At 45.1% G+C, this 27,904-nt stretch overlaps 2 long non-coding RNA genes across 5 annotated transcripts in view; one reads left to right on the forward strand and one right to left on the reverse strand.

Annotated features, from left to right (window-relative positions):
* LOC141581069 (uncharacterized) overlaps positions 1 to 27,904 on the reverse strand; it is a 299,117-nt gene that overhangs the window by 151,971 nt on the left and 119,242 nt on the right. The window lies entirely within an intron of this gene.
* Positions 11,397 to 15,022, forward strand: LOC104651766 (uncharacterized). Its single transcript, XR_005577769.2, has 2 exons — positions 11,397 to 11,975; positions 12,980 to 15,022. It is a non-coding gene; the product is annotated as an uncharacterized LOC104651766 (long non-coding RNA).

Raw genomic sequence — 27,904 nt, forward strand, 5'->3', positions numbered from 1 at the left:
CATCTATTTCTCTGAGGTAGGTAAGTCTGAGTGAAACCCACCCCCAAGGATGCTCTGCTCAGCCTAAAACCTAATAATGGAATTGCCAAACTCTCTACTTCCCGCCTCATCACCCCATTACTCACCTCCCTGGAACCATCATCTGACCCTACACTATTCTAAGTCAAATCAACTCAGCAGCCTAGCATTCTTCAAGGTCATTGAAATTCCCAAGGGTTGTGGACAACATGGGGCCTGTTCCTTGACCCCAGCTTCTATCTGACACACACCAAAATCATGTATTTTCCTCTGTCCTTCAGCAGCCTGACTTGGGTCCTGCCCAAAGTCTATCTACAACCTCTTGAGGAGCTAAAGTTCTGCTTTCAGAGTCATCTGAGACTGTTAGAGCTGACAGGAGCCTTAGAGTACCTCTTCTCCAGCCCCATCGCTTGACAAACAAGGAGACCAAGATCCACAGATGTGAAGTGAACTGTCCGGGGTCACACGGATCCTTGGCAGAAGGCATGGACTAGAATCCAAGTCTCCTAATTCCCAGACCACAGGAAGTTTGAATTACCTTATGAGAAGATGGAATTATTGTCCAACACTCTGGCTGGCCTCCGCTTCATTTTATCCCTTGAAACATTTGCAAGTGAAGACATGCATCTGATGACCACATTGCCCATAAAGGATCTTGGTGGTGGGAAGGAAATCAGCCTTGGCCAGCTGTTTCATTTTATTTCATTTTATTTTAACGCACCAGCCAGAGATTATTATGGCCCTGATCTAGATGGCACACTTACACTGCATAGTCACCTCAAAAAGGAAGGCAAGGCATATTGAAGGGAAGCCTGTCCAAACTGCCTCATTAAAGGGTGAAATTGCAAGGCAGAACTTATTAACGTGTTGGATGTATCTTGCAACAATTGTTTGATTGATTCAGGTCACTCCCTGATGCTTCTTCTCAGACATTCAAACCACTCATTGTCTGCAGCCTTTTTGTCAAGCCCCAAGCAACAGAAATCCCACGCTTACTCTGTCTTCAGCTCTGCTGGGAACAGTCTGCGTGGATCTGGCAGGCTGTTGAGAGTGAGAGGAGCACTGGGCTGAAAGCCGGAGACACCTGGGTTTATTTGTTATTCCCTGAGTGACCTTGAGCAAGTAGTTCACATCTTTGCATTTCCCCTATGTGGGAGAATTGAACTGAAGGTAGAAAAGTAGGTAAGACAAACTCCCCAGGTGCCTTTCCATGTAAGGAGTCCACAACGCTGACTGCTATCAATAACATTTATCTGCTTGCATCTAAGGCACAATAAAAGCAGGGGAAACTAACGGTTAATGGACATTCACTGTGTGCCCTGGACCATGTCGGGGCTCACATTAGCCTATGTCGTGGTATCATATAAGCCCCCGATGTGGAGATAGTGATCCAAAATGTTAAGCTGTTCATCCAAAGTCACGCAGGTGGCGGGCAATGGAGCCAGGATTTAAATATGTTTCTTCAACACAAAAGACCGACTTTTTGCACTACCTCACCCTGCCTTCAATAAAAAATGACTTCATATGCTGAGAGGTGGGGTGGGGGAGGGGACTGAGAGAGAGAGAGAGAGAGAGAGAGAGAGAGGATACAAATTCAAATGCCAGCAGAGTCAGGAAGGTCCAGTAAATTAAAGCTGAGCACTGGTAAGTAAACGGTGAACTGGTTGCCCCCTCTAGAGTATTACAGAGATTCAAGTCCAGCCAGGGTAGTAATGAAGGAATTCAGGCCCTGGATTGCCAGATTTTTTTCTCTTTTTTCATTTTTGAAGGGAGGCTGAGATCCAGATTTTTATGTGAAATCTCCAAATTCTTATCTGTGACACCTAACTCACAAAAACTCTAAACATGGAAGCCAAATAGTGTAAGCCTATGCCCAGATTCAACCCATAGCACATGGTTTGCAAACTCTGGACACTTAGAATAATCTCCCAACCACAGGAATGAGAGAGACTGAGACATTTCCCTTTGGGACTCTGGTACCACCTTCGCTCTGCATTTCCGTTTAAGAGAAAATGAACTTTCTGGAATATTCAGAACTAGGGCACTGTGATTAAACCAACCCCACTAAATTGCTAGAGCTCACACCAGCAATTCTCTTCTGTTTTGTGGAGTGAGGTGGGGTGGGGCGTACATGTACTACACTAAAGCCAGCAAAAGTTCTCCCTTTTTTCTAATAAGCAACAAATTATTTGAGGGGACTTGGTTGAAAACTAGTTCTTCCCCTATAGTTAAATCCAATTATACCGTAATTACAGGGAGTTCGTACACATCAGAGCTTGGTTGGGAAAGAATAGGAACACCACAGTTTTTCACAACGTTGGCCAGAGGCAAACCTGTAATTTCACCGACTGTTGTCCTGGTGGAACCTTCATGGGAAAGAAGACGCACGTGGCTCTTGATTTTTGAACAAGCCCGTGAAAGCTCCTTCACCACTGAGTGGCGTTGGCTCGCTTATGGATTTAAAGAAGACAGGCATAGGAAGATGTCTTTTATTTTCTTTAAACCTGACCAGGAAATAACTGGGCTCATATTTCCAAGTCCAAACAGGATTAAGCACTAGGTCTGTTGGGAAATAGGAAATTATCATTCCTACATTCTTACTATTTCCTACTTTATTTATTTATTTATTTTTGAGTGCAAATGGGAAGGGGGCATCTAGATTTTTTAAACTTTAGATCAGAAATTGCCAGAAAAACTATTAGAAATAGCTCTCATTCGTCATGAAAGAGCCTATTTACCTATCCATTTTTGCATTCTCACATGGACATATGGCCTTTAAATTGAGGGAGATGGTAAATTGTTTCTGTTGGTTATAATAGGAATAAGATGCAGAAGAGTTTGCTAAAGCTTAAAACGTTTGATTTGTGCAATATTGTAACTGAAATTTTTGTTAAATAATATTTTTTTTTGCTGAAAGTCCAAGGGCATATTTATTCTTCTGCTGAAACCTTTTCAATTGCTTTTGCAAAAAAACCTACTCAAGGTGTCACTCGGAAGAGAACACCTAGCATCGTGCCTACTGAGGTTAACCATTCTCAGGCCTTCACTGAGAACAGGGTTGATTTTGCAGAAGTAATACCATGCTATAAACCCTCTCTGATCCCCATTTCATTTTTGTTACAAAATATGTGACTGAAAAGAAGGGAAGTTTTAGTTAATTCACTAAGCGGGTATTAAACCCATGCTGTGGCACAAGGTATTTTGCTAGGCTCTGTGCAAAAGAGAGAAATGGCTGATTCTGAGAATGGAATGGGGAGGGGAGTGGTGAAATCCCTGGCCTGGGGAATGTGAAAAGCCTTTTTTTTCCACGTGGAGCCTCTAACACTTACCGGTTATGTTACTTCATACAAATTATTTGACCTCTGTTTGCTCCTTGAAAAAGTCTGTACCATGAGGATTACGGAGCAAAATGTGTGAAAAATTCTGGCCTAATAAAAGCAGGAGAAGCACTGAGGTAGGTTAGTGGACTCCTAGCCAGGGAAACAGTGGCACCCACCTACCTGCCATACGAGCAGTGCCAGGGCAGGGAGGCCCACAGGGAGCCATGTGAGCAGAGACCAGGAAGGGTGGCCAGGAGGCTTAAGATTGGATAGTGTTTCAGAAGAATGTTCTGGATGAAGGCAAAAGTATGAGCAAAACATAGACTGATGAAACACTAGATGACATCTCTGAGGAAGGGAAGACAGCCCTGTGAGACTGGAGTTTCGGTTGCGGGACCAGAATCAGAGACCCCTGGTGCCTCAGCAATCCCTGCCCAGGATGCTGTATTATAGAGGAAGGAAGTGGCTGAAGAACTGGCCCTATGGAAGTCTGGACATTTCACACAACATGGAGAACCAATGGCGGGGAAAGGTGGGTCAGGTGTGCTGGTAAATGCCTAACATCTGGCTCTCAGAAACACTCTGGTTTTGTAGGATAGTATAAGCTTTCTCACCATGGCTGATTTCAAGCTATCAACATGTTCAATAACCACATGGCAAGCTATTTCTTGGAATTTTAACAACTGACTCTCACAAGCAGGTATTAGTGAGTTGCGTTCAGCATCTGAAATGGATTGGTGAAAATTGGGGGAATACCAGCCAGGTCCCCAGCACCCAACACTGAACCCAGAAACCAGGAACACCCAGTAGCTCCTGCATTACAATTCTGCATTTTACCATTTCGGAATCTCAGTTGTGATAAACATTCATAATGACTTAAGCTCTTCCTAGCTTTTGAGGGATGCTCTTATGTGTTATCAGGCATTGCCATTACGCCCCTTTGACAGAAGAGGAAGCAGAGCATCGGAGTCTATATGGTGACTAAATTGCATAATTGGTACTTGATGGAGTCTCAGCTTAAACCTAATCCTGTTGCTTCTAAGTCTGCTCTCTCCCTCATCACCCCCAACCCCAGAGGGTTGCCCAACACCCTTTCATTCCAGTTCAGTAAAAGCCATGAGAGTCCCTTCCCTAGCTCCTCCCATTCTGAGTTTCAAATGACAATAAATAGATTTAGACCAAAGGCCCTCCCAGTCCTCCAAAAGCAAATGTCAAGAGGGAAGGCTGCAACTGGGTGCTCTTCTCTCCCAGCTCTCAAACCCAAACTCCTCACATGTTTTTCTTTAGGCCCAGTGGGCAATGGCAATCTCATCACCTGCAAACCATTTGCTTAAGTCCTACTTATTAAATTGTAGGATTATCCCATTCTGCTGCAGCGACAGGGCTCTGTGACTGCTTTATTGCTGTACTGCTCAGAACTGCTGAACTCAGCACCAAGGCTCACTTCTCCAGGACTCCGGCAGAATGGATGAGCTGGCACCTGCCAGTGTGCTCTGAGAGCGAAGACCTGCACTCTGAGCCCCAAAACGATTCTCCAACTAAAGATTTGGTTTTGAATTGCTTTGGCTAAGGATTGCAGGTATGAGAAGAGAGGCCCAAACCTGCTTTGTTTCCTCTCCAGCAGCTCACCACGTGTTTGTTAGGCAGCTTCCATATAAAAGTTTTGCAACTATCCAACCCTCCTCCTTTCGACCCTCATCCATTTTGCCCACATAATCTTTCTTCTGTGACTATTAGGCAAGCCAGGCTGAACTACTCTGGCATTGTAATTAACTTGAAACTAGCTGCATGCATGCATGTGCATGTGCAAACACACACACACACACACACACACACACACACACACACACACCAGCTTTCCCTAGTGCTACGCTAAGCAGCCTGGTGGCCTCACAGTCTGCCCATCTCTACCAGCTCCTCAGTGGTCATTTTTTCCCCTTTAAAACTTGCCTCTCTCCTGCCAATCTTCCCTCTTTATTTAGCAAAGTCTAACTGGCATCTCATGAAACATACAAAAACAAAAACTTGGTGAAGCAGCCAACAGAGATTGCCAAATATGATTACCTGCGTAGATCCATCCCGCAGAGATGATGAAGAAGAGTTTGGCTTAGATGGTTTCCTCAGAGGCAGTGTGGGCTCCTTCAATCCCCCTTCCATCCTTTGCTCCAGACCCCCCAGGTGGTAATCAGTATTTGTCCTGTGACCCAGAGTGGAGCTTGCATTTTTTAAAACTTTTACTTAGGATGAAGTTAACCCTGCTTGTTCAGGCTCAGCCCTGCTGTCCCAAAGAAATCCCCACATCAAATTCTCTCCTTTCTCTGGGTGGCACAATCCCTGTAACATTTCATAGTTCGACTAGGTGGCACCTCCTCCTTGAAGCCTTCCTGATCTACAGGGCTCCTCCCTCTGGGCTCCTGCAGAGCCTCTTGTGGGTCAGAGGGGTGATATTGCACTTACCGCTTCCTATTGTAGCACCTGTCACCTAGCTGGCTCCCTCTCCACGCCCACTGCAAAGTCTGGAACATCTTTGTGTTCAGGAGCAGGGACTTAGTTTTCTATTACCTCCAGCACCTGGTAGGGTACCTGGCACATAGTAAGCACTCGATACATATTAGGTGAAGATGTGAATTAACAAATGCTACCTGTCTCTCTTCTGCAGTTGCCACGGGCTCTAAGTTTCCAAGTTTTCCTAATCTAAGTCCCCAAATCATGACAGCCACAAGTTAAGGACTGAAGGTGCAAACCATCCCAGTTCAGTGTTTCTGGATCTTCCTCTTGGGTGTTTAATAACATGAACTGTTTCAACTTACCAAAGCTGCTTCTGTTAAGAATTCTCCCCAACCCCTCTGCTTCCTAAGATGGAACTTGGATGTTAATTTAGAAAAATTAGAACCCAAACAAGTATTCTCAGTGGAGACAGAAGTCTCCTGATCCCAGAAGGCTTGCGGGCAACTTGGAGAAATTGTTTGTGGTGCTTTATAGGTGCTGATAAATGCAGGGAATGGCCAGAGCGGCAGAGCTAAAGATAAAATGACTGCTTTCAAGTGCTACAATGTCCCGTGGTTCTCTTTTTTGTCTTCAGCAGCGGGGGGGGGGGGGGGGGGGGTGGGGGGGGGTGGGGGGGGGAGAAAGGTAGGCCCTGAGGACTTTTCCTCACCTGAAGGACTAGGTTAGGCCTCAGCAGGGGCAGGGCAAGGGGCCAGGGAGAGGGAAATGTAAAAAGCAGGCTTCAACCTGTGTCACTCTCTTCACTTTCAGAGAACAAGCCCATCTCAGAAAATGAGGAAATGAGGAGTCTCTAGCCCCACCACAGAAGTACAGTAGTGGGCAGTAAGCTGTCAGATCTGTCAGATCTGTCAGATCCCCAGAGTGAAGAAATATAAAGGGATAGCTCCTGAAGATCAGGGATAGGTCCTGATCCACACTGGCATCTAGAGGAAGCAGGAGAGTGAAGGAGAGGGGTATTAAACCCAGACCTCACGTCTGCTCAGCAACAGAGGCTCAAACCTCCCAGTCACACCTGTCTGCATCTTCACCCAGCCAACAAATGGTTTCTGAGCACCTATTATGTGCCAGGAACTTCTAGGTGGTAGGAATACTGGGCTTTCTTTTCTTTTAAGAAGGTCACAGTCTAGTGAAAGAGAAAACCAAAAACTCAATAACCACAATAGGATGTACTGGAGAGGCATGCACAGATCACAGATGTTATGTGCAGTGTCGGGGTGTGGCTTCAGGAAATAGCCAATCTACAGAGACCTGGCTAATGACAACCAACCCAAACTCAGCTTCTGGCTGGACAACACTCACACTGAGAGAACCAATGGAAGAAATGCAATGAAGTGGGAACAGAGGTGTATTCAAGGTGGGAGGAAGGGGCCTGGGTTTGCTTTAGTAACTTGGGTTTAGGCCTTTGGCCCCACCTGCTCAGATGGGTGCTCTGCATTGTCAGGGTATGTACATGGTCTTGGGTTGGAAGGTGATAACCTGCTCAGTCCTTTCACTTACTCCTTGGGTGGACATTTTGCCTCTCTTTCAAGCTCTATTGACTCCAGAATCATCATAGTTTCTGCTGTTGTTGCGTGCCTGTTTCCTCTGTACTCACTTTTTTTTTCCCCCTCTTTCAGGTTTGCATTGATCCCTCTTAAAACGTGGAGCCCACAAATGAATGTAAGAAGCAGATATAATATGATCAGTACAGAGTACAGTAAAACTGTCATCTCCCTATTTTCTGTTTCACATTTCCAATCATGCAACCAAAGAAAGAATTTGCTTTTTTGGTAGCCATATCACACCACTGAGTCCCATGGAGCTTACCATCGGCTCACACCCTAAGGGTTTTTTCTATTTATGCTGCTGTGAAATTGCATCTTCCCCCACTCTACATTTGTGTAGAACCTGACCAGTGGCTGAAGGACTAGCATGCGTACTTCCCAATTCTGAGGCCTGACCAAGAAATGTCTCAGGGTAAGGTTCTCCCAGCTCCTCAATACATGGAACAAAGCTGTAAACCTGGATCAGAAGAAGGCTGGTGATGAAGATCCATTCTATAGGCAGCCCACGGGGCACTCCCCTTATGGTCGTGGACCCTGATGTCCATAGCAGCTTCCTGGGAACACACCGTTTCCCTGCATCGCACTGTCCTTACTGTTTCACCCCCAAGAGTCCAACACACTCCAAATGTTGTGCAGTGGAATCCAGGAATCTTCTCTTTTGGTGTTCCTCCCCTAAAGAAACAACCTCGGTTGATTCAACAGACCTTTATCAAAGACCTCAGGTACGGTGCTAGGCATGGAGGAAAAGTTGCAAAGTTAGATGAGCTTATAACCAGAATTTAGTCAAAGAGACCCATAGCTAACACTAATGCTAACCATGTGTTAGAACACTCTGAAGAACTCCAGATCTTTTACTTTTTCCTCAAAAACAGAAGATGTGGCAGTTAGATATGGGGCTGGAAATTTGAGCAGAGAGAATGGCAGAGTCTTTTCAGTACCCAGAGATGCATGTGAGGACCAAGGACTTCTCACAGTAGAGGAACTCTGGCTGGGGTAGTTGAGGGGGAGGAGAAATGAGGAGCAAGGGGGCATACAGGGCACAAAAACAAAAGGTGAGACCCGAGATCAGCCCAAGTGCGTAAACCACGGTTACCATGGCTACTCCTCAGTGGAGATGGGAGGAAGCCCAGTACCTGCCCCTCCAACCACCCTACTCCCCTCCATGCCCCTTCTTCTGCACCCCAGACACACTCAGGTAAGCACAGCACCACCCTGGATGACCCTGGGGAATGCCTCTCAGAGACATGGAGCTAGAAACCTAGGGGAAGCGGGACATCAAGCCTTTTGCCTCACAAGCTGACTTTGGAACAAAGATCCAGGCTGAGGGGCTGGGAGAAGAAGCTTCCAGCAGAGCCACCCAGATATGCTTTCCCCCCCAACCCCGACCTTCCACACCAATAAGTGTCCAGCTAGTCCACAAAGCAGCCTCCTCGGCTGCAGTGACTGTGGTTGAAGGGAAGAAAAAGAACGTTATAATAATCTAGGGCAGATGGTCTTTCTTTACTGTATTAAATGGATATGGGATCAATACATCTATAGGTTTATTACAGTTTTCTGAATAAATTTAGAAGTCAAAGATGAGCCCTGGAGGGGACAGAAACTGACCAGCAGGGCTATTGATTCTCGTCTGCCCTAGGTACTCCTCCTTACCCTCCTCTCCCCTATATTTTGGGGCAGTCATATTCCTCAGCAGTTAGTCGCTCTGCCTCTAGTCCTAGCTGGCTTCTGAAAAACAGTTCTGCTCCTTTCATTCCCTGCCTCAAGACTTCCAAGCTTCCCGGCCTCTGAATGAGGTTCTGAGGCCTGTCACAAGATGGCTCCGCTCTCCCAGCCCCGGCACCCCAGGCTGCTCTGAAGGTGTGAGCGCTCCTTCTTCAAGGTTTGAATGTACAGGGGTCATTCTCACCCTCAGCCCACCTTGATGTTTTCAGATTCAGTTCCAACACCTCACTCTCTCTGTAGAGCCTTCCCTGAATCTCACAGACAAATGCCGCAGCTCCCCTTTTGCTTTGGCCTATGTTTATGCCTCTTCTTGCTGGGAGCTGCTAGAGGGTAAACACAGCCTCTCACTCACATGGCACAGAGTCGATGCTCATGGAATGATGCGCGAGGCAGAGAGTGAGTGAGTGAGAATGAATGAATGAATGAACGAATGAATGAATGACTCTTCTTGCTGGGAGCTGCTAGAGGGTAAACGCAGCCTCTCACTCACATGGCACAGAGTCGATGCTCATGAAATGATGCGCGAGGCAGAGAGTGAGTGAGTGAGAATGAATGAATGAATGAACGAATGAATGAATGACTCTTCTTGCTGGGAGCTGCTAGAGGGTAAACGCAACCTCTCACTCACATGGCACAGAGTCGATGCTCATGGAATGATGCGCGAGGCAGAGAGTGAGTGAGTGAGAATGAATGAATGAATGAACGAATGAATGAATGATATGCTGGAAGGAAGGGAGAGAGGGAGCGGGAAGGGAGAGAAGGGGGCCCAGAATCTTCAGCACACATTGTGGGTGCATCACTGCGGCCAGGAACAATTCGCTTCTCTGTCTGCATTACTTTTTGGGACATGGGAGAACTGAGGCTCAGTGTAGGCAAACTGGGTCCAGTCGGCCGGAAAACCATGGGCTCCGCTGTTTAGGGGAGGAGTCGCGTGCTTAAGGAAGCTATCCCGTGGAAGATGTCCCTGCCTCTTCCTATTGCTCTGTATTGGTTTTTCTCCTTCCCCAGTGGATCCTTTTCTTCTCCCAGGAAGAATCCAGAATAGTTCAGACAAGCGTCCGATCCTCCAGAACCGGGGAAAGAAACATGTAGTGTTTGTTATAAAGGGCTTTTCAATGGGGTCTGGGAGATCCAGTTAGATTAGAATCCTGACTGCACTGGCTGTGTGAACTCGGGACAGAAATTCACCTTTCCAAACCTCTGTTCCCCAGTCTATGCGGTAGGAAGTTTAGATTCGCTGATTTCTAGGGAGATTTTGAGCAGACACGATTCAGTTCCACGAAGGGCTGTGGGACAGGACTGCACTAAGAGGTCCTCTGGAGTGGATTCTCCAGTTCCCCTCCTTCCGCTGGAGAACAGAGGAATCTGCTTTCGCTGCACACCAGATTTGCCTGGAGAACAAATGGAAGGCAGGCCAGGATCCTGGGCGAAATGTGCTGCATTTGAGGAGACTTCAACTTCCCCTGCCCTCCAGGTGTGCACTGGACCGGGGAATGAGGGGGAAGCCGGCAAGGTGGGAGGAGAGATGGGGGAGGGGCAGGAGGCGGAGCGCGAAGGAGGTAAAATCATCAAGTGTGTAGACCGTCCTCTTTAAAGTTGCTAATGAGCTTGCCGTCCCCTTCCTTAACTTCCCCCCTACACAGTGTGGTCTTTTCCCCACCCCCAGACATGAAAGGGAAGCAGGTCACAAAGCCTTTCGGATTATAAAAGAAACACTTGCTTCTCACAAGGAGAGCAGCAGACACTCTCTGTACTAAATGTCAGGATAAGCCACCGGCTGGGCCTCGGCTCTGACCCTCCGGCCTCTTTCTACTGCGCTGTCTGGATGGACTGGCCGATCTCTGCGGGATTCCCGAAGTGCATTGTGTAGAGATAGCAACTCAGGTCAGGCTAAAAGCTCAAAGGATGCGCGTGCGCGCACACACACAGCACAACTTCCTTGGGACAAAATAAAATCTGAGCATTCCCCTCTCCTCCTTTAGGTCTCTGGGAAGCCGAAGTCTTCAGGTGCAAGGCTCAGATAACCCGCAGTGTCTCTCCAACTCTGGGATGACCGAGACCTCACTTCTTCCCTTTTCTCATTGTGTTTACAGAACAAGAGAAAGTAAGAGTAGCCTGCAGAAAGACCTCTCCATTCATGGCCCCCCAGGGGTGTGGGTTCTGAGAGGAGGGGCCAGCTGCCAGGCCCTTTCTCCATTGGTTGAGCTCAGCAGGTAACCTGAAGCTTTGCTGAGAGGTGCATAAATAAAGACTGAAACTAGTACCACCTCCTCGAAATGGGCCGAGTCCCTCCTGCTCACCCTTGACTTGGAAAAACCAGTTTCTCTTTTATTGTCTGTTACTAATCTCTATTCTAAAAATTCAGCTCAATTCTCAACCACACTCCAAACTCTCTCCTTTCCAGCTACCTTTACTCCCTCTCCTTCAATTTCACTTTCCTCCGCTTTTATTTATTTGTTTTTTTAAAGTATCTCACTTTGTCACCCAGGCCGGAGTGCAGTGGTGCAATCTTCGGCTCACTGCAGCCTCAACCTCCCAGGTTCAAGCGATTCTCCTGCCTCAGTCCCTCAAGTAGCAGGGACTACAGGTGCACGTCATCACACTTGTCTAATTTTTTGTATTTTTTTTTTTGCAGAGACGGGGTTTCACCATGTTGCCCAAGCTGGTTTTGAACTCCTGAGCTTAAGGAATCCACCCACCTTGGCCTCCCAAAATGTTGGGGTTACAGGAATGAGCTATCGCATCCGGCCTCGTGTTCTTTTTTATTAAAGATAGAAATCAACTATTCAGGATCAGTCCCCACCTTTCCTCAAGAGCCATTTCTGTTCTGCACAGGCCTGCTGAACTGGGTGCTTTACATAGGGTAAGTGTTTCCCATTTTTTGTTCTCTGTCCTCAAGCTTTAGGGGCAAAAGAAACATCCGAGACTTGAAATTTCTTCTTCTCCTATGCATGGCTCTAGCCATCTCTTTGTTCTGCATTATCTTATGAAAAAAAAAGATTTATTATTTTGAATCAAACTCAAAGCTGGGTCCTGATATCTGAAGGCACAGGCACTCATACTTAAAGGTGAGTCTGAAATCTCTGGATTTGGGGAGCATTGGAAAAACAAAGCTGAGTGGCTAGATCAGGGGACTCATTGAGATGAAAATGGCATTTTACTGCCGGCCAGTTCTCAACTTCCTCCAAGACTGGAGGAGCTGAACCTGCGACATTTTAAACCAATCCCCAGTCGCTGCTGTGTTTTTTCAAGGATTTCCAGGGATCCCAGGCAGTAAATCTTGCTGATAAAGGGAATCGGTGTGATAAGGTGGGTGGTGAGCAGTTTAAGCACCAAGATTGCAGCTCTGTCTGGTTTTGTGGAGATTTACTCAACTAGATGGACAGAGATTCAGCTGGTTTTTCAGTCCTGGGGTGCAGCGTGCAGCTGTACTGGAAAACTTAGGATCTAGTTTCATTCTTTGAGTCTCATGTTAAATTTGGCTTTAAGGTTATGAAGACACTTGAGACATAATCCTGGGGGCAGCTGGGGGGCAGAGAGTGGTCACTGGATAAACTTATCCTATAGCAAGCCCATGCATGGTTTATTCTCTGATTGTGCATGTGCTTGGCTATAGATCCATGTAACCACGGTGAAGGCCAGGGGGGCCGGGGGGATGATTCAGCTGGCGAAGGCATCATGGGCAGAAGAATCTTGAACCCGGAATCCAGAGCAGGTCAAGTCTCCTGATACAGGTTCTGACTTGTGTTTTTTTGTCTCTGCCTGTAGCAGCTACAGGTCTGTATAGTAAGAGGAGAGTGATAAGGGGAGAACTCACCTTTTTGGGGCTCTCTGACATTAATGCCACCTCCCATTTGCCTTCTGCAGACATGGTCATCTCTCAAGTATCCATCTTGGAGGGTATGGACCCCATATGACAGTGAGGCTCTCTGCACACTCCAGAGTGAGGACATGAAGAATCTAGTGGATGGTACTGGAAGGGTAAAAGCGGGGTGCCAAAGGTCTAGAGGGAGAAGAATTGACTGACCCTTTTGCTCTCGGAGTTAAGCAGAAATCTAAAGGGAAGGCAAAGAGCCTTGCCTTCCCGGCATTATTGCCTCCCACCATCCCGGGCCATCATTTATTTATCACAGCCAACAGGCTGGCCTCTTTCTTCCCTTTGACTGTGAATGGGTCACAGGCAGTGCAGGAGGAGTATCTAGTCCAGATAATTCACAAGCAGTTCTCACAGTTCTTGCTATTGAGAACCATGAGTGTTTATTAAGAAGGCAGAACTGGAGAAGATGAACCAATCTTCTTCCCCTCAATACCCAGATCCCTGCCTCCTAAGGAGCTCTGTGTTCACCCTGTCAAAGAGTCTTTACATTCAGACCAAGGAGAGTGTGGCCCCTCCTCAGCACTAAGTTAGAAACCTCAAGCCCTTGCTCGAGGGCATTCTTCAGAGAGACCCAATGCCCAGAGGGCTAGGTGCAGGGTGGGGAGGCGGGGAGGAGCTGCATATGAGATACTGCCTCCCTGCATCGGGTCAGAACAAGCCCCAGGAAGAAACGATTCCAAACAACAAGGTGTATCTGCCCCAACCCACCCAGTCTGCATGTCGGTGCTGAGAACAGCCTTTTATGGGGCTTGCATTGAGCCACGGGCATGTCTGAACACAACAAGCAAGAGGCCAGAGCAGCAACTGCACAGCAACGGGCTGATGGGCATTCCTTTTCAGAGAGGGCAGAAAACTATCTGACGCAGTCTATGGAAGCCAGGTTAGCTTTCCTCCTTCCTCCCTAAATCCTCCATCCTCATGCCCAACCAAGGAATAGTTGAATCATTTTCCAGGCACATCTGGGGGAGGATGTGGGGCCATTGGAGGCTGGCCTTCCTAGATAAGTCTTTAGGAGTGAGAACAAGGAGTCTTACCCTCCTCTGTCCACCCACCCCATGAATGGGCCTGGCTCCTGCCAGGAGTTGTAGTTTTTCGTGAGTGCCTCACCTACCTCTTCTGGATTTCACACTGGCAAACGGGGCAGCAAAGTGCTCTTCCTGCTCTCTGAACAATGCCTTGTGGAGAGGAATGCGCATGCCCCTGCATTCCACGGCCTTGGTAAGCAAGATCAGAGTAGCTGGGTTTTTCTAAAGCAATTGCAGAACACCTGCCTTCTCTCTGTTTCCTCTAGAAAGGGCCAACCACACTGAGCTCAGTTATGGCACACACAGCAGGACCCAGACAAAGGGAGAGGGTGACCAGCATCCCAACTAGGTAAACACAGAGGAGGTTCCACATGGACTTCTCTGGGGTGGCTGCTTTGAAAATGAGAAACAGTCAAGAGTCCGTGGCCTTGCAGACCCGTCTCCCAATGCACCCAGCAGGTGCAAGGACGTTTTGATGAACTAGCTCTCTGCAGCCTCCTTGAAGGATGTGATCCTTGCGGAGGGGTAGGAGTTTTCAGGTCCTTGACATCTCCCAAGTGTGTGATTCAAGGATGACAAAGGCCTTTGGCCAGGTAATGCAGTGTTCACAGGCTGGGCTTGACATGCGTCCCCACCCTCTGAGAAAAAGATCCTCGGGTAATCCATGTGCTTCTCTTGTCCTTCATTCCACCGGAGTCTGTCTCATACCCAACCAGATTTCAGTGGAGTGAAGTTCAGGAGGCATGGAGCTGACGACGATGAGGCCCCTGCAGCCACAGCAGCAACAAGGGTAACTCTGACTTAGGAACCGAGACAGCCAGAGAGAAATGTGATCAATGAAAGAGACATCTGGACTGCACATACTTCTGCAGAGGGGACTGGTGACAGGCAGATTGGAAAAAGCACCACAGATGGGAACCACTTAATCTTTCTTTTCTAAAATTGATGCTATGAAAATTTGCGTTTTCTGTAACTTATGAAACTTAAAGGTTGTCTGTCTACTGAAAAGCCTGTCTGCCTCTATGGTTTATACTGTGGGATGCCAACTCCAGGCCTTCTAAGCCACCTCCCCTTTAGGCTAAAACTGAGACATGAGCTTGAAGAATTGACACTGGCTTTCTCTCTCTTTGGGGTCCCCAGGCAGGTGGCTGGGACACTATTAGCAATCAGCAAAGAACCCTGCTGCCCTTAGACTTCCCGCAGAGCAAGCAGAACTGCAGAATGGGGTAAAAAAAACCTCTATTAAGGTTTTAAAAATCCATTTATATTGTAATAAGGTAAATGTAAATAAGATTTAAGTGAAGGCAGATTGCAGAGATTTCCGATACTATACAAGACATATCTCATAGTATAGGTGTAAATTCTGCAAAGGTTAATGCAGTTAAACATATTTGACACATAAAAATGTCAGATCCAACATTAATCATTCACCAATTGTAATTGCCTTTCTGTGGGTCTCTTCTCCCCAAGACACATGCTTAAAACACCAGGCTCAGTAGAAATCCGGGAGGAAAAAAACAAATAATACTTCTCAGTTGTCAGGGTCTATGATTGCTTTGATAGATTTAGCACTGATTTCATTCTCTTTGCAGTTCCGTGTGATTGGGGTGTGTGTGTGTGTGTGTCCATGTTTCTCCTTTAAGGAAGAAGGTATAGAACAAGAGAACGTTCTTAAGTCCGAAGGAAGTCCAACCCAGTTATAAAGGGAACGCCACTCACAAGCCATTTTTATAATTGTCCCCTTCCTCAAATAAAGGAGTCTCCTTTAAGGAGCCAGTCTGGCTAAATAAACCGAACAAAGCCTGGCCCTGACTTGTCCTGAGAAAAACCGGTTTTCTCCTCCAGAATGTGCCCCAGGCAGCAAAATGCATCAGCTTTCCATGGCTGAGTGGTGTTTTTCTTAGGAGCTCACTCTAAAGGAGATTCCAGCTTTGCAGGTGGATACCTGTCACTTGAATAGCCAAGCCCTGTCCCCCAGCAAGTGACCTCTGAGGGACATGGGTCTCTTCACCTTCCCCCAACTCTTCCCTGGTTTTTGACCCCTCAGGGTCCCAGATTGCCAGCAGGAACTAAAAGGAATAAACCTTTCCCTAAAATATTTTTCTGTGTCAAGTTAATACAGATTTAAAACCTGGTTTCTGTCACCCTCACCTTTTCATTCTGAGGCCCACAGGCAACGAAAGGGTGACGAAAGGGTGAAGAAGCCAAGCCATGGCATTTTTAAAGAAGATGTTTACTCATAAACATTACGTAGTAAATCCAATTGTGGGGTGCTGGTTGTCCAGCAAACTCCTAGTTAACCGGCAAACATCTCCCATTCAAGGTTCTGAAACAGGTCCCAAGATCAGAACAAAAAGCACAAGCCAGACACGGTGTGTCGTTTCTATTTGCGGCTCAGTTTGAGTCCTATGACCTGGAATCTTTTTAAAGGAAATAAATGCTTGTGTATTTATGTGCCACCTGGCCCAGGTAGAGGCAGGAAACAAAACGGCCAGCGATGGGGACCAGAGGGTAGACTGTCAAACACTAGCCAGGGTACAATGCTGTGACTACAAAAGGTTCTACCTGATGTGCTTCTGGGTCCCCCTACACCCCAAGTCTCATGCAAATGCTATCTTCACAAGAAAGGCGCAGGGCTCTGTATTTCTGGCACTGAGGTCTGAACTGCCCACCTCCTCCCACCAGTGCAGCACAGATTGCTTAGTCCCTCTTGCAGGAAAAGAAAGCCCAAGCCTGGCCCAGAGCAGCTTGCCAGGGAAGCCAGTGTGTGCCGAGAGCTGGCACGAGCTGCTCAACCATCTCCTGTGTCCAACTCCCATTCTTTAATGCCTCCTGTCTTCATTGCAAAGCATGGCTTGCCAGAAATGCAACGCAGAGAAAATGGTTTCATCAAAATTCCCTTGCCACAACAACAACAACAAAATAATATTACCCTGCTTTCATTATTCACAATCTTTTATTGAGGCAAAAGGCAAATATCATTGAGCCAAACCTGAACAGACAAATATATACAACCACTGGTAATTTAGTATTTTGTGCTAATGGTATACACTGTAGCTAAAACCCAAGAGGAGTAAATTACAATCCTATCAATAATACATCACATCCGGGCTCCAGTTGCCCAGTACACAAGAAAATGTGTATTGGCAAAGGCTCTCCAAATATTAAAAGCCATGCATATCATGGGGCAGTGGGTACAGAAGTTAGAAACTCCCACAGGACTGTGTTCTGGCCTTTGTTATCAAGGTTCTTTAGTACAGAAAGAGCCCACACTGAAGCTCCCAAAACTGATGCTAAATGCACACATCCCATTCACATTCTCAGCAGATCTCTAGGTGAAGTTTTGATCACAGAATAACCTATAATCAGGGCACGAGTTTGCAGACCGCTTGGAGCACTGCCCCGATTTGGACACCTCAGGTCTATGGTAGATGCCCAGGTTCTGCTGGGGTGACCTGTGATGACGGACAAGGGACTCCAGAGAGCCCCAGGACAGCCGGCAATTTTTGAGAGACCATGTGACTTCAGAGCAGCCTCTCAAACATGTGTGTGATCCTCCAAAAGAAAAAAGGGAAGGAAAAAGCAGACATGAAAGGCAAGGAGCCAATGGCCTGCAAAGAAAGAGAGATTTACTTTGAAATTTAAAATGCTCCAGTGACTAAATTTTTGTCAGTGGATCCAAATTCCCTTACTCCTCCCTGCAAGAGAAGCAAATGCTGGTCTTACTTAAGAGCAGAGAGGAAATATTTCTACCACAGTAACACTAGTAATGTGCACCAATAAGGTTAATGTAGGCAAGAGGGCTACTTTGCACCACAGTCACACACTGGTACTCCCTGGATTCAGGGGTATTTGAGGAAATCTACAGGGCAGAAGGGACAGTCTCTTTCTTGTCTCTTTTTCAATCAGCCCCTAGAAGAAAAAGGAGATGCCGAGGAGGAGAGGGAGGCTGTCAGGGTCTCTCAGGCAAAGGGAACGGGAAGCAGACAGCAGCCCCAACCTCAAGCTCAGAGATGAAAAGCCCTGGCCAGACACCAGTTCATTAGTGGAAAGAAAAGCTTCCTAAATTGCAGGGAACTGGCCAGGCTTTCTGGAGAGACACCTATGCATCAAAGAAAAACAATGTGAAAATTTCTCTTTGTCTGGAGACAAGAAGCAGCATCTGGGAGTCTTGTCACAGCCTCCCTCCCTCCTTCCCTCAGTCTCTCCACCAGCCACCTTCAAATCCTCGGGCCCCTTTGGAGGGGTGAAGATGGCCATTTTTCCTGCTGCCTGTCAGATAGCAGGGACCGGTGGGACACCTGGTGGGGAGGGGGGGAATTACAGCCACGTTGGACCTCAACATCACTACCCCGGCCTAAGGAAACGTGTATTCTCAGAGCGTGGGAAACAACAAGCATCTTTCTAGGGGATGTAATATTGAAGTGGACCTTAAATGTAGTAGCAATTGACTTAAATTTCTGCTATTTTCAATTGTGTTTTGGAAGAGATGGGTGGCTCAGCATAAATATAAATAGCATCCATAGATAAACAAATATATACTATAATGTTTAATGCAACTCCCACATTATTTAAACTTAAAGTCGCATTGAAAATGGATACTATCCCAGTGGACTCACCAAGCCAAACAGCTGGAATAAGTTCCCCGAAGATAATCCACAGATGAGATTCACCAGATAGTGGAACATTAACAATGTGGACAAGGGACTCCAGAGAGCCCCAGTACAGCTGGCAATATCTGAGACACCATATAGGTTCAGAGCAGCCTCCCCAGCTTGCTGAAGGCAAATACTGAGGAATTTCTTATTTGCATCCAAGAGGTTGCCAAGAGCAGCCCAAAGCTTGAGTCAGCGTGTGAAGTGGTTAAGAGGGGTCAAATTAGATCTGGTGCCAATTTGATATGGCTGTGGGACTTTGGGCCAGCCACTTAACCTCTCTAAGACCCAATTTCCTTATCTGTCAAATAGAAATAATGATAATAATGGCAAGTGCTTACTAAGAGCCAGATACTGCATGCTTTGTGTATATTAAATCATTGAATGTCCCCAGCCATTTTAAGGTATGACTGATATTTCTGTTTAAGGATGAGAGGGAAAGGGATCAGCCAAGGTCACACAGCGTGTGAGTGGCAGAGCTAAGATCCAACCTGAGCTTCCTGATTCTGGAGTTCACACTTGGCGCTCCTATTCGGTCCTCTCTCTTATTAATGTTAGTGTGAGAATTAGATAATGCATGCAAAGGTGCCAGCAAGTGCCTAGCCCTAGTAAATTTCATGCACTCAAAAATATTATGGATGATGGTTATCTCAGTATCAAGTAAAAGTATCTTCGAGAAGTTTGCCTAGTGCCCACTCAGATGGAATAAGTAGCCATATGCACACCTTTGGCTGCCAGAAATTCAGCATTAAACTTACTGTGCAATTTAGTAACACCTTTAGGTCAACCTTAGCTTTTATCACAATTATCTCCTCCTCCCATCACCTTCCTTTTAGGAGAGTTCTCACTGTTTTTTTTTTTTTTTAATATATATATTTAGTATATATATCATACTGTAGGAGCCTTAAGAGTTTTCTTTTTCAACATCATCATGATATCAATGAGAAAGATATGACGATTTTTCCAGGATAAATGCCATTTCAAATTTTTATTTTTCTGAACTCAGGTGAAAGGTACTGGTGAGAAAGAAACTGGTGAAGATCTAATAAAGAAAAAAGAGTTGGTTTTTGTTTGTTTTTTTGTTTCTTGTTTTGAGATGGTCTCACCTGCCGCCCAGGCTGGAGTGCAGTGGTGCGATCTTGGCTCAGAGCAACCTCCACCTCCCGGGTTCAAGCGATTCTCCTGCCTCAGCCTCTCAAGTAGCTGTGACTACAGGCGTGCACCACCACACCTGGCTAATTTTTGTATTTTTAATAGAAACAAGGTTTCACCATGTTGGCCAGGCTGGACTTGGACTTCTGACCTCAGGTGATCTGCCTGCCACGGCCTCCCAAAGTACTGGGAATACACGTGTGAGCCACTGTGCCAGGCCAAAGAAAAAAAGAAAAGAAAAAGAAAAAATTGAGCATACAAGAAAGTATAACAATCAATAGAAATCAAGCAAGAAACAGCAAACCAATGATCAGGGAGGAGGATGCAATCGTGCCTCTGTGGCGCGGGTACTGAGCTTAGCAATGGAGAAGCAGCTTCTTGCTGAAGCCCCATCCCGTGGGTTCCATCAAAGAGATTTCCAATGTTGAGGCAGCTCTGATACCAGGAGTGTCATCCCCAGGCTGGAGCTCACTCCCCAAGACCTTTCAGAGATGAGAGTGGGGACCGTTATGTCACCTGGACCCCTTGGACACCTGGCTTCATGTTACCATTCCCTCTGGTAAGTATCCAGCTAATTTTAAAGTATGAAGTTGGTGGCTGGAGAACACTCACCTGGCAAAGTTGCCAGCATGAGGGAGGTTCTCACCTGAAAGTGGACACAAAGCAGGCCAAAGGAGAAACTAAAACGTTTTACAGAATGAGCTCCTTTTGTCTCATTACCTTACCCTGTGACCATCTGCCTTCTAAGAAGGAAGAAAGCCTTGAACAAAGGAAGTGCCCCTTTTAATAACAGAACCATATCAATTACATTTCATTACTTCACCATTATGGCACGCTGCATTATAAGCCAACCGTTAATGGCCTCACCTCAGAAGCCCACATCACTCCCCTCTGCCCTCCTGAATACCTGGCTTTTAGCTGAGTCAATTTGTCTACTGCAATTAGATCCAGGCTTCCTCCTTCTTGAGTCAAGCCCTTGCCAGCAATGGCAGCAACTTCCCTATGACCCTCCACGGGGGCTCTATTAAACATTTCTTGCTACTCAGAGCCATTTTTGAAAGTTGCTATGGATTCATGAATCAGTGGTTTTTTTGTTTTTTTTTTGTTGTTTTTTTTTTTGTTGTTTTAACTTTAATGTGCATACAAGTCACCTGAGAATCTTGTAAAAATGCAGATTCTGATTCAGCACATGTGTGGTGGGACCTTAGATTCAGCACTTTTCACCAGCTCCCAAGGGATGTCACTGTGGTGCCTGAACCACATTGTGAATAGCAAAGAGCTAGGGGGCTCAGGATTCAAAGCCCTGTTCTCCTGCACTATTCCCCTCAGTTTAGCAGGAAGCCCAGACTCATGCGTCTCTTGGTGTCTCTCCTTTTCCTCTGGCTTCTCCTTCAAGTCATTGGTATCTTGGCCAATCTGGGGAGACAGGAGGGGCCCGGAGAAGGCCACAGGAGGGTGTGGTTGGCTTGTCACAGCAGCAGAGGCTCTGACAAGTGATGAAGAAGTTGGGGTCTTCACTGAATGTGAAATGGCCTGGGCAATCCCTACTCAGGAAAACACCAGCGGTTTAGAATAGTACAAATGCTTCCAACACCTAATATGTGAGGTAGATTATGAGAAATGAAATGTTTGTGACCCAGAAACTAAAATAAAGCAATTTCAAGTAGTTTGACAATGACCACCAATCTGGAGCAAGTAACCATGGATACATTTTGGCCAGAAAACCCAGAGCTAAACATAGTGGGTGTTTTCAAGTTAAGAAGAAAGGAGTAAGTCATGTACCAAAAGTCAAGATACTGGACCAGGCCTTAAGCTGACCCAGTTCTTCTGCCTCTTAGTCTAGTGTTGTTTCCAGCAAACCACTTTATTGCTTTGCTGAGGAGCCACTCCTCTCTCATTAACTTTACAATGTGGATTTGTCATCACCCAAAACTCTGTACTTCCATCCCCCACCTTTTTTTTTTTTTTTTTTTTTTTTTTTTGGAGAATGGGATCTGTAGAGTAAAGCTGATAAAATTTTAAAATTAAATATTCAATATAAATATGTTTTTTAAAGGATATTTAAAATCTTTACTGGAGAAATGAACACCATCAATAAATGAGTATGCCAAGCAGTGATGTTGGATCAGAAAGTCAATAACTGGGTGGGAAAGACTTGAGCTGAAGCAGGATAGATTTGGGTTCAAATTCAGTGTCTGTGGCCTTCAGCAAAACAGTGAATCTGTGCTTCAGTTTATAAAATGTTACAAGGCAAAACAAAGTCCCCACCTCCAAAGTCATTGCAGGTACAAAAAGTACTTTATAAATGACAACTATGAAAATAATTATTTTCATCCATCTCAATTATAGTAGGATATTGAAGAGGATCAGAACATGCCACCTCAAACATGCCAACTTGGCATGAGAATTATTTTGACTTGAAGGCAAGTGAGAAGACGCAGACGCAGGAAAAGTTCTTTTTCCCTCTCCTTAACTGCCTAACAACAACGTAAATGTTTCCTTTGTAAAGGTAACATAAATTTCCATTTGTAAGGGTTCCTCCCTGTGCTGTACCAGGAAGATAACTGTTCTAGAGGCAACACTTATTACCTGAGATGACTCATCTGTATAACAAACTTCATTATGCAACTCTTAATTATCGCAAATTTTCTAATCACCTTCCCACAACTTACTCCCACCACAGGAGCCGAAACTCCTTTTCCCTTGTCTAGCTTTTTTTCTCCACACTTTGTCACCCTTTGTTAAGATAGTATATAAGTTCTGAATCTAACCTCCTTCTTCCACATTTCTTTATGAACCTCTGTGCATACCTACTCAAATCTGTTTCCTTCTTCTGTTAATCTGGTGTTTATTAGTTTGGTTTGTGGGCCCCAGCCACTGAACCTAAAAGGGTAGAAGAAGAATTTTTTCCCCTTACTAAACAGAGAAAAGAAATGACAGCAGGACAAGGGGGGCTAAGACAAGGCTGTGAGGTCATAGACAGCCTTATAAGCCCAGCTTTATAAGTCACAGAAGGACTAGTCCTTAACAAAGTAGAGGTCTAAAATAAAATGTTCAGGCTGGGCGCAGTGACTCATGCCTATAATCCCAGCACTTTGGGAAGCTGAAGTGGGCAGATCATCTGAGGTCAGGAGCTCAAGACCAGCCTAGTCAACATGGTGAAACCCTGTATCTACTAAAAATACAAAAATTAGCTGGGCATGGTAGAGCATATCTGTAGTCCCAGCTACTTGGGAGGTTAAGGCAGGAGAATCACTTGAACCCAAGAGGTGGAGTTTGCAGTGAGCTGAGATCATGCCATTGCACTCCAGCCTGGGTGACAGGGTGAGAATCTGTCTCAATATATATATATATTCATTCATTCAGATAGGTATCTGTGGGTTTAAAACCAAAGGGCAAAACAAACAAATTATTCATGGGTCCAAATAGATTTTGAAGCTGTAGGTAGTCGAAGACACATTGTGACCAAAAGTCAAAATAATGTAGTGGTTCAACAAACTAAAGATACACAGCGTAAGAGTGTATGCACTCTTACGCACTTCAGAAAGCGCATTTCCCGTAATCAAGGTCAGGTAATGAATCAGAAAACCAGGCAGGTTAGTGGACAAGACAGGAACCCACTACAAGAAACAAGCAACAGGAGGCTGAGAGTTAACCTTGCTAGAGGCAAGCATCTAGACCAGTCAAGAGTTCCTTAGTTCTTCCTATCAGGGCATGGACAGCTCAAAGCTTGCAGATAAGGGGAGGGAAGTAACTGTTTCTGAAAGGATTGTAAGGAGAGCAATGGGGCAGCAATTGACGGCCGATTCTGACATGGCACCGTTAGTGTATTCCTAACCCACATTCAATTTGTCAAAAAATGCTTCTTAAAATTAAGTCTTTTTTGAGAAGACATACACCTAACTCTGATTTGAACAGGCAACATAGCTGCATGCAAAATAAGAGGTTAGATAGTATCTGTTTTATACTGTCACTCTGTATCTAGAAGCAAAGATCTTATTTTGCATTCATATTCCATGTTCTGGATAAACTGTCAGGTTTCTCTGCCAGATTTTTATGGATAATTAGAAGGTTGCATAAAGCAGATGTTATGAAACTATCTGCGACTAGTCCTTAATGGTGGATGACAGGAACTCAGTACCATTTCTTAATTACATGAGACATAGTAAGAGGTGTAAAACAGAGGGAGAACTGTCAAAGCCTGACAGGATATCAAACAGTTAATTGCCCACATTCAACCAGAACATTTCTTTACTGTGTAATTCAGAACACAGATCCCACCTCTCTATAGCTAAAAAAATTTCAGCTCTAAGTTGTGTGTGCTCTTGTGTTGCTTCATTTCAGGTTTTAATAATTGATATAAGAACTCCTGTGTAAAATAGGTGGATTTTCTTTTGAAAACTAATCAAATAAGAAAATTTGCTTCTTATGAAATATAGAGACAATTTTGCTATATCAGATTCTGTTCAGTAGCATGAAAGGAAGCTATAGTATTTTGGAAAACTGGTTCTTGTTTCATGAAGGCAATGACCACAACTAATATTTTTTGAGGTCTTGCTCTGTGCCAGGGCACATATAAGCTCTTCACCATGCATCGTATCGTCTCATGCAATCCTCACAACTCTAAGAAGTAGGTGGGCATTTCAGTTAGCCCTATTTTACAGAAAAGGAAACTAATAGGCAGGGAGCAGTGGCTCATGTCTGTAATCCCAGCACTTTGGGAGGCCAAGGCTGGAGGATCACTTGAGCCCAGGAGTTCATGACCAGCCTGACCAACATGGCAAAATTCCATCCCTAATAAAAACATAAAAATTAGCCAGGCATAGTCATCTGTACCTGTAGTTCAAGCTACTTGGAAGACTGAGCAGGACAATCGCCTGAACCTGGAAGGCAGAGCTTTCAGTGAGCTGAGATCGTGCCACTGCACTACAGCCTGGGTGACAAAGCAAGATTCTATATCGAAAGAAAGAGAGAGAGAGAAAGAGAGAGAGAGAGAGAGAGAGAGAGAGAAGGAAAGAAGGAAGGAAGGAAGGAAGGAAGGAAGGAAGGAAGGAAGGAAAGAAAGAAAGAAAGAAAGAAAGAAAGAAAGAAAGAAAGAAAGAAAGAGAAAGAAAGAAAGAAGGAAGGAAGGAAGGAAGGAAAGAAAGAGAAAGAAAGAGACAGAGAGAGAGAGGGAGGGAGGGAGGGAGGGAAAGGAAAGGAAAGGAAACTAATAATAACAACTGTAACAACACAAACTCAATAGCTACTACTACTGGCAGTTACTAAGTATTGACAGTATCCACACATTGTACTTTGCATGCATCATCTCATTTAACAGGGCTATTGCCATAATTATTTTAATTTTTTTTTCAGCAGAAGAGGAAACTAAGGTACCAAGAGATTGAAAAACTGGCCCACGTGATTTTAAGTGGCAGTGTCAGAGTTCCACATCTAATCTGTCTCTACACATAGTACATTTAACCCTTGGGCTATACTGCCTCCGTTTGCCTGATGACTATAATGGGCTGAAATGTGACCCTGAAAAAAATCATACGTTGATGTCCTAACTCACATATGTTGATGTGATTGTGTTTGGGGATAGGGCCTTTAGAGAGGTAATTAAGTTTAAATTGGGTCATATGGTTGGGTTCTAATCCACTGTGACTGGTGTCCTTATGAAAAGAAAAGATTTGTGGCTCATACCTGTAATCCCAGCACTCTGGGATGCTGAGGCAAGTGGATCGTTTGAGGTCAGGAGTTTAAGGTCAACCTGGCCAACAGGGTGAAACCCTGTCTCTACTACTAAAAATACAAAAATTAGCCAGTGTGGTGGTGTGCTTCTGTAATCTCAGCTACTCAGGAGGCCGAGGCAAGAGAATAGCTTGACCCCAGGAGGCAGAGGTTGCAGTGAGCAGAGATTGCACCACTGCCCTTCAGCCTGGGCAACAGAGCAAGACCCCATCTCACAAACAAAAGAAAAAGAAAAAAGTTTAGGACTCAGATACACACAGACCCACAAGAATACACAGGAACTCCTATGAAGACAGCCGTCTAAAGTTCCAGAAAGAGGCCTCAGAGGAAACCAACCCTGACAATACCTTGATCTTAGACCTGTAGCTTCCAGGACTATGAGAAAATTGGATTCTGTTGTTTAAGTCACCCAGTCTGTGGCACTTTGTTATGGCAGCTCTAGAAACTAACACAGTGGCCCTGTTTAAGTCCCCTAACTTATGTGTGTCTCAGTTCACTGAGCTGGAAGACGTCTAGGGCTCTTCCCGAGTAAAGCATCCCATGCTTGCCATGCTTTAGTATCTTCACCCTCCCGGACATTTCCACCAGGGGCTTTCTTCCTGGGGCTTCAGAACTGACAATGTTCCTCAAGCTTTAGTCTCTCCTGCTCTCCCACCCATTTCTGCTGGTAATGTGGAAGGCCCAGGTGAGAAATAGTGGAGGGGCGTAGCCCCGGAGCAAACAGGAGGTGAGAGCCAGATGATGTAAGCTCTTTGGGAATCTCTAAGGCAGAGCTTCTCTGCCTACCTCTAAAACACCTGCCTAACTATTCAACCATTATTTATAAATGTTCTTACATATGTATAATTATTTATAAATGTGCATTTATCATTATTTATAAATTACTCATGGTATACTAAGCACTATACTGAGTGCTGAGATACAGTTCCAGAAACAGAAGTAGAAACAGGTTCCTATTCTCCTTGAAGATACAATGCAAGGGGGAAGCAGATATGAGTCAAATAATGGCTCTATTTTTCAAAAATGCAATTGAAAACAAAAACATATACTCCGATGGGTAGGTAGGGAGTCCTTTGGACTTTTTATGCAGTCTTTTGTTCTCGAATGAAAAGTGAGGCAAAAGTGCAAAACTCCGGGAAGAGACAGCATGCTGACTTAAAGTCACACCAAGCTATAAATGACGGAATCAGTCCTTTTCCTAGAAGTAACCTTTATGAGGATGATGAAATAGCAGACATAATGGAGTGCTGTAGGTGGGAAAAGAACATAGAAAAGAAATGGTAAAGAACTGAAGATAAATGTTTGCTGTTTTGCAACTTTGCCTGGGCCCACCCGGGCTCTGCTCTACACTCCTGTTACAGCGAATCTATTAGTGTTTACTCAGGTCCTACTGAGAAAAGAAGAGAAAAGAGAGCACCACACTCTATAGGAAGACAGAAAAATTGCTTATAAATGAAAAAGCACCTTCTCTATGATGTCAGGAGCTTTCTCTTAAGTTGAATAAGCAGGTACACACCCGAGAATAATTAGACAATGACGACAACTCTGTTCAGACTGCCCATCCTGTTTTCCCAGCAGTAAAATCCAAATGCATTTCATTCTGCCACAAACACGGATTGAGAGTCCACAATGAGCCAGGCATGGTGTTAGGTACTAGGGCTGGAAAGAGGAAACTGACACGATCATGTCCTCAGCATTTAGGTGTTCACTATGGAAGAAGAAATTCTGACTCATAAATAGTCACTGCACTGTAATGCAACAAACGCAATACCGGAAGGCACAGAACGGCAGAGGAAAGGGACGTGGGAGCCACATTTTAAAGCTGGATCAGAATGGAGAAAGATCAATCAGGGAAGCTTCCTCAGTGATGGTCCTTTGACCAAGGCCTGAAACCATGGGTAAACTAGATAATAATTATAACATGGAAGGAAAGTATTCTCTATTGACTGTTAAAGGCAGCAAGGAATGTGGACTGTGGAGAGAAGGGCATTCCGATGATAGTTATAATAGTGGTGGAATTTGCAAGATAGGTAATTGCAAAGAAATTTTCTTTTCCTCCTTTCTCTTCTATTTTTTTATGATGAAAGAAATTGAAGAGGGCACAAACAAATGGGAAGACATCCCTTGCTTATGGATTGGAAAGATTAATATCATTAAAATGATCGTATTAGACAAAGAAATCTACAGATTCAATACAATCCCTGTAAAAGCACCAAGAACATTCTTCACAGAAATAGAAAAAAAAAGTCCTAAAATTCATATGAAACCACAGAAGAGCCCAGATAGCCAAAGTTATCATAAGCAAAATGAAGAAAGCTGCAGGCATAATGCTACCGGACTTCAAAATATA

The sequence above is a fragment of the Saimiri boliviensis genome, chromosome 14 (genome assembly GCF_048565385.1).
Source record: "Saimiri boliviensis isolate mSaiBol1 chromosome 14, mSaiBol1.pri, whole genome shotgun sequence".
In the NCBI taxonomy this organism is placed as follows: Eukaryota; Metazoa; Chordata; class Mammalia; order Primates; family Cebidae; genus Saimiri; species Saimiri boliviensis.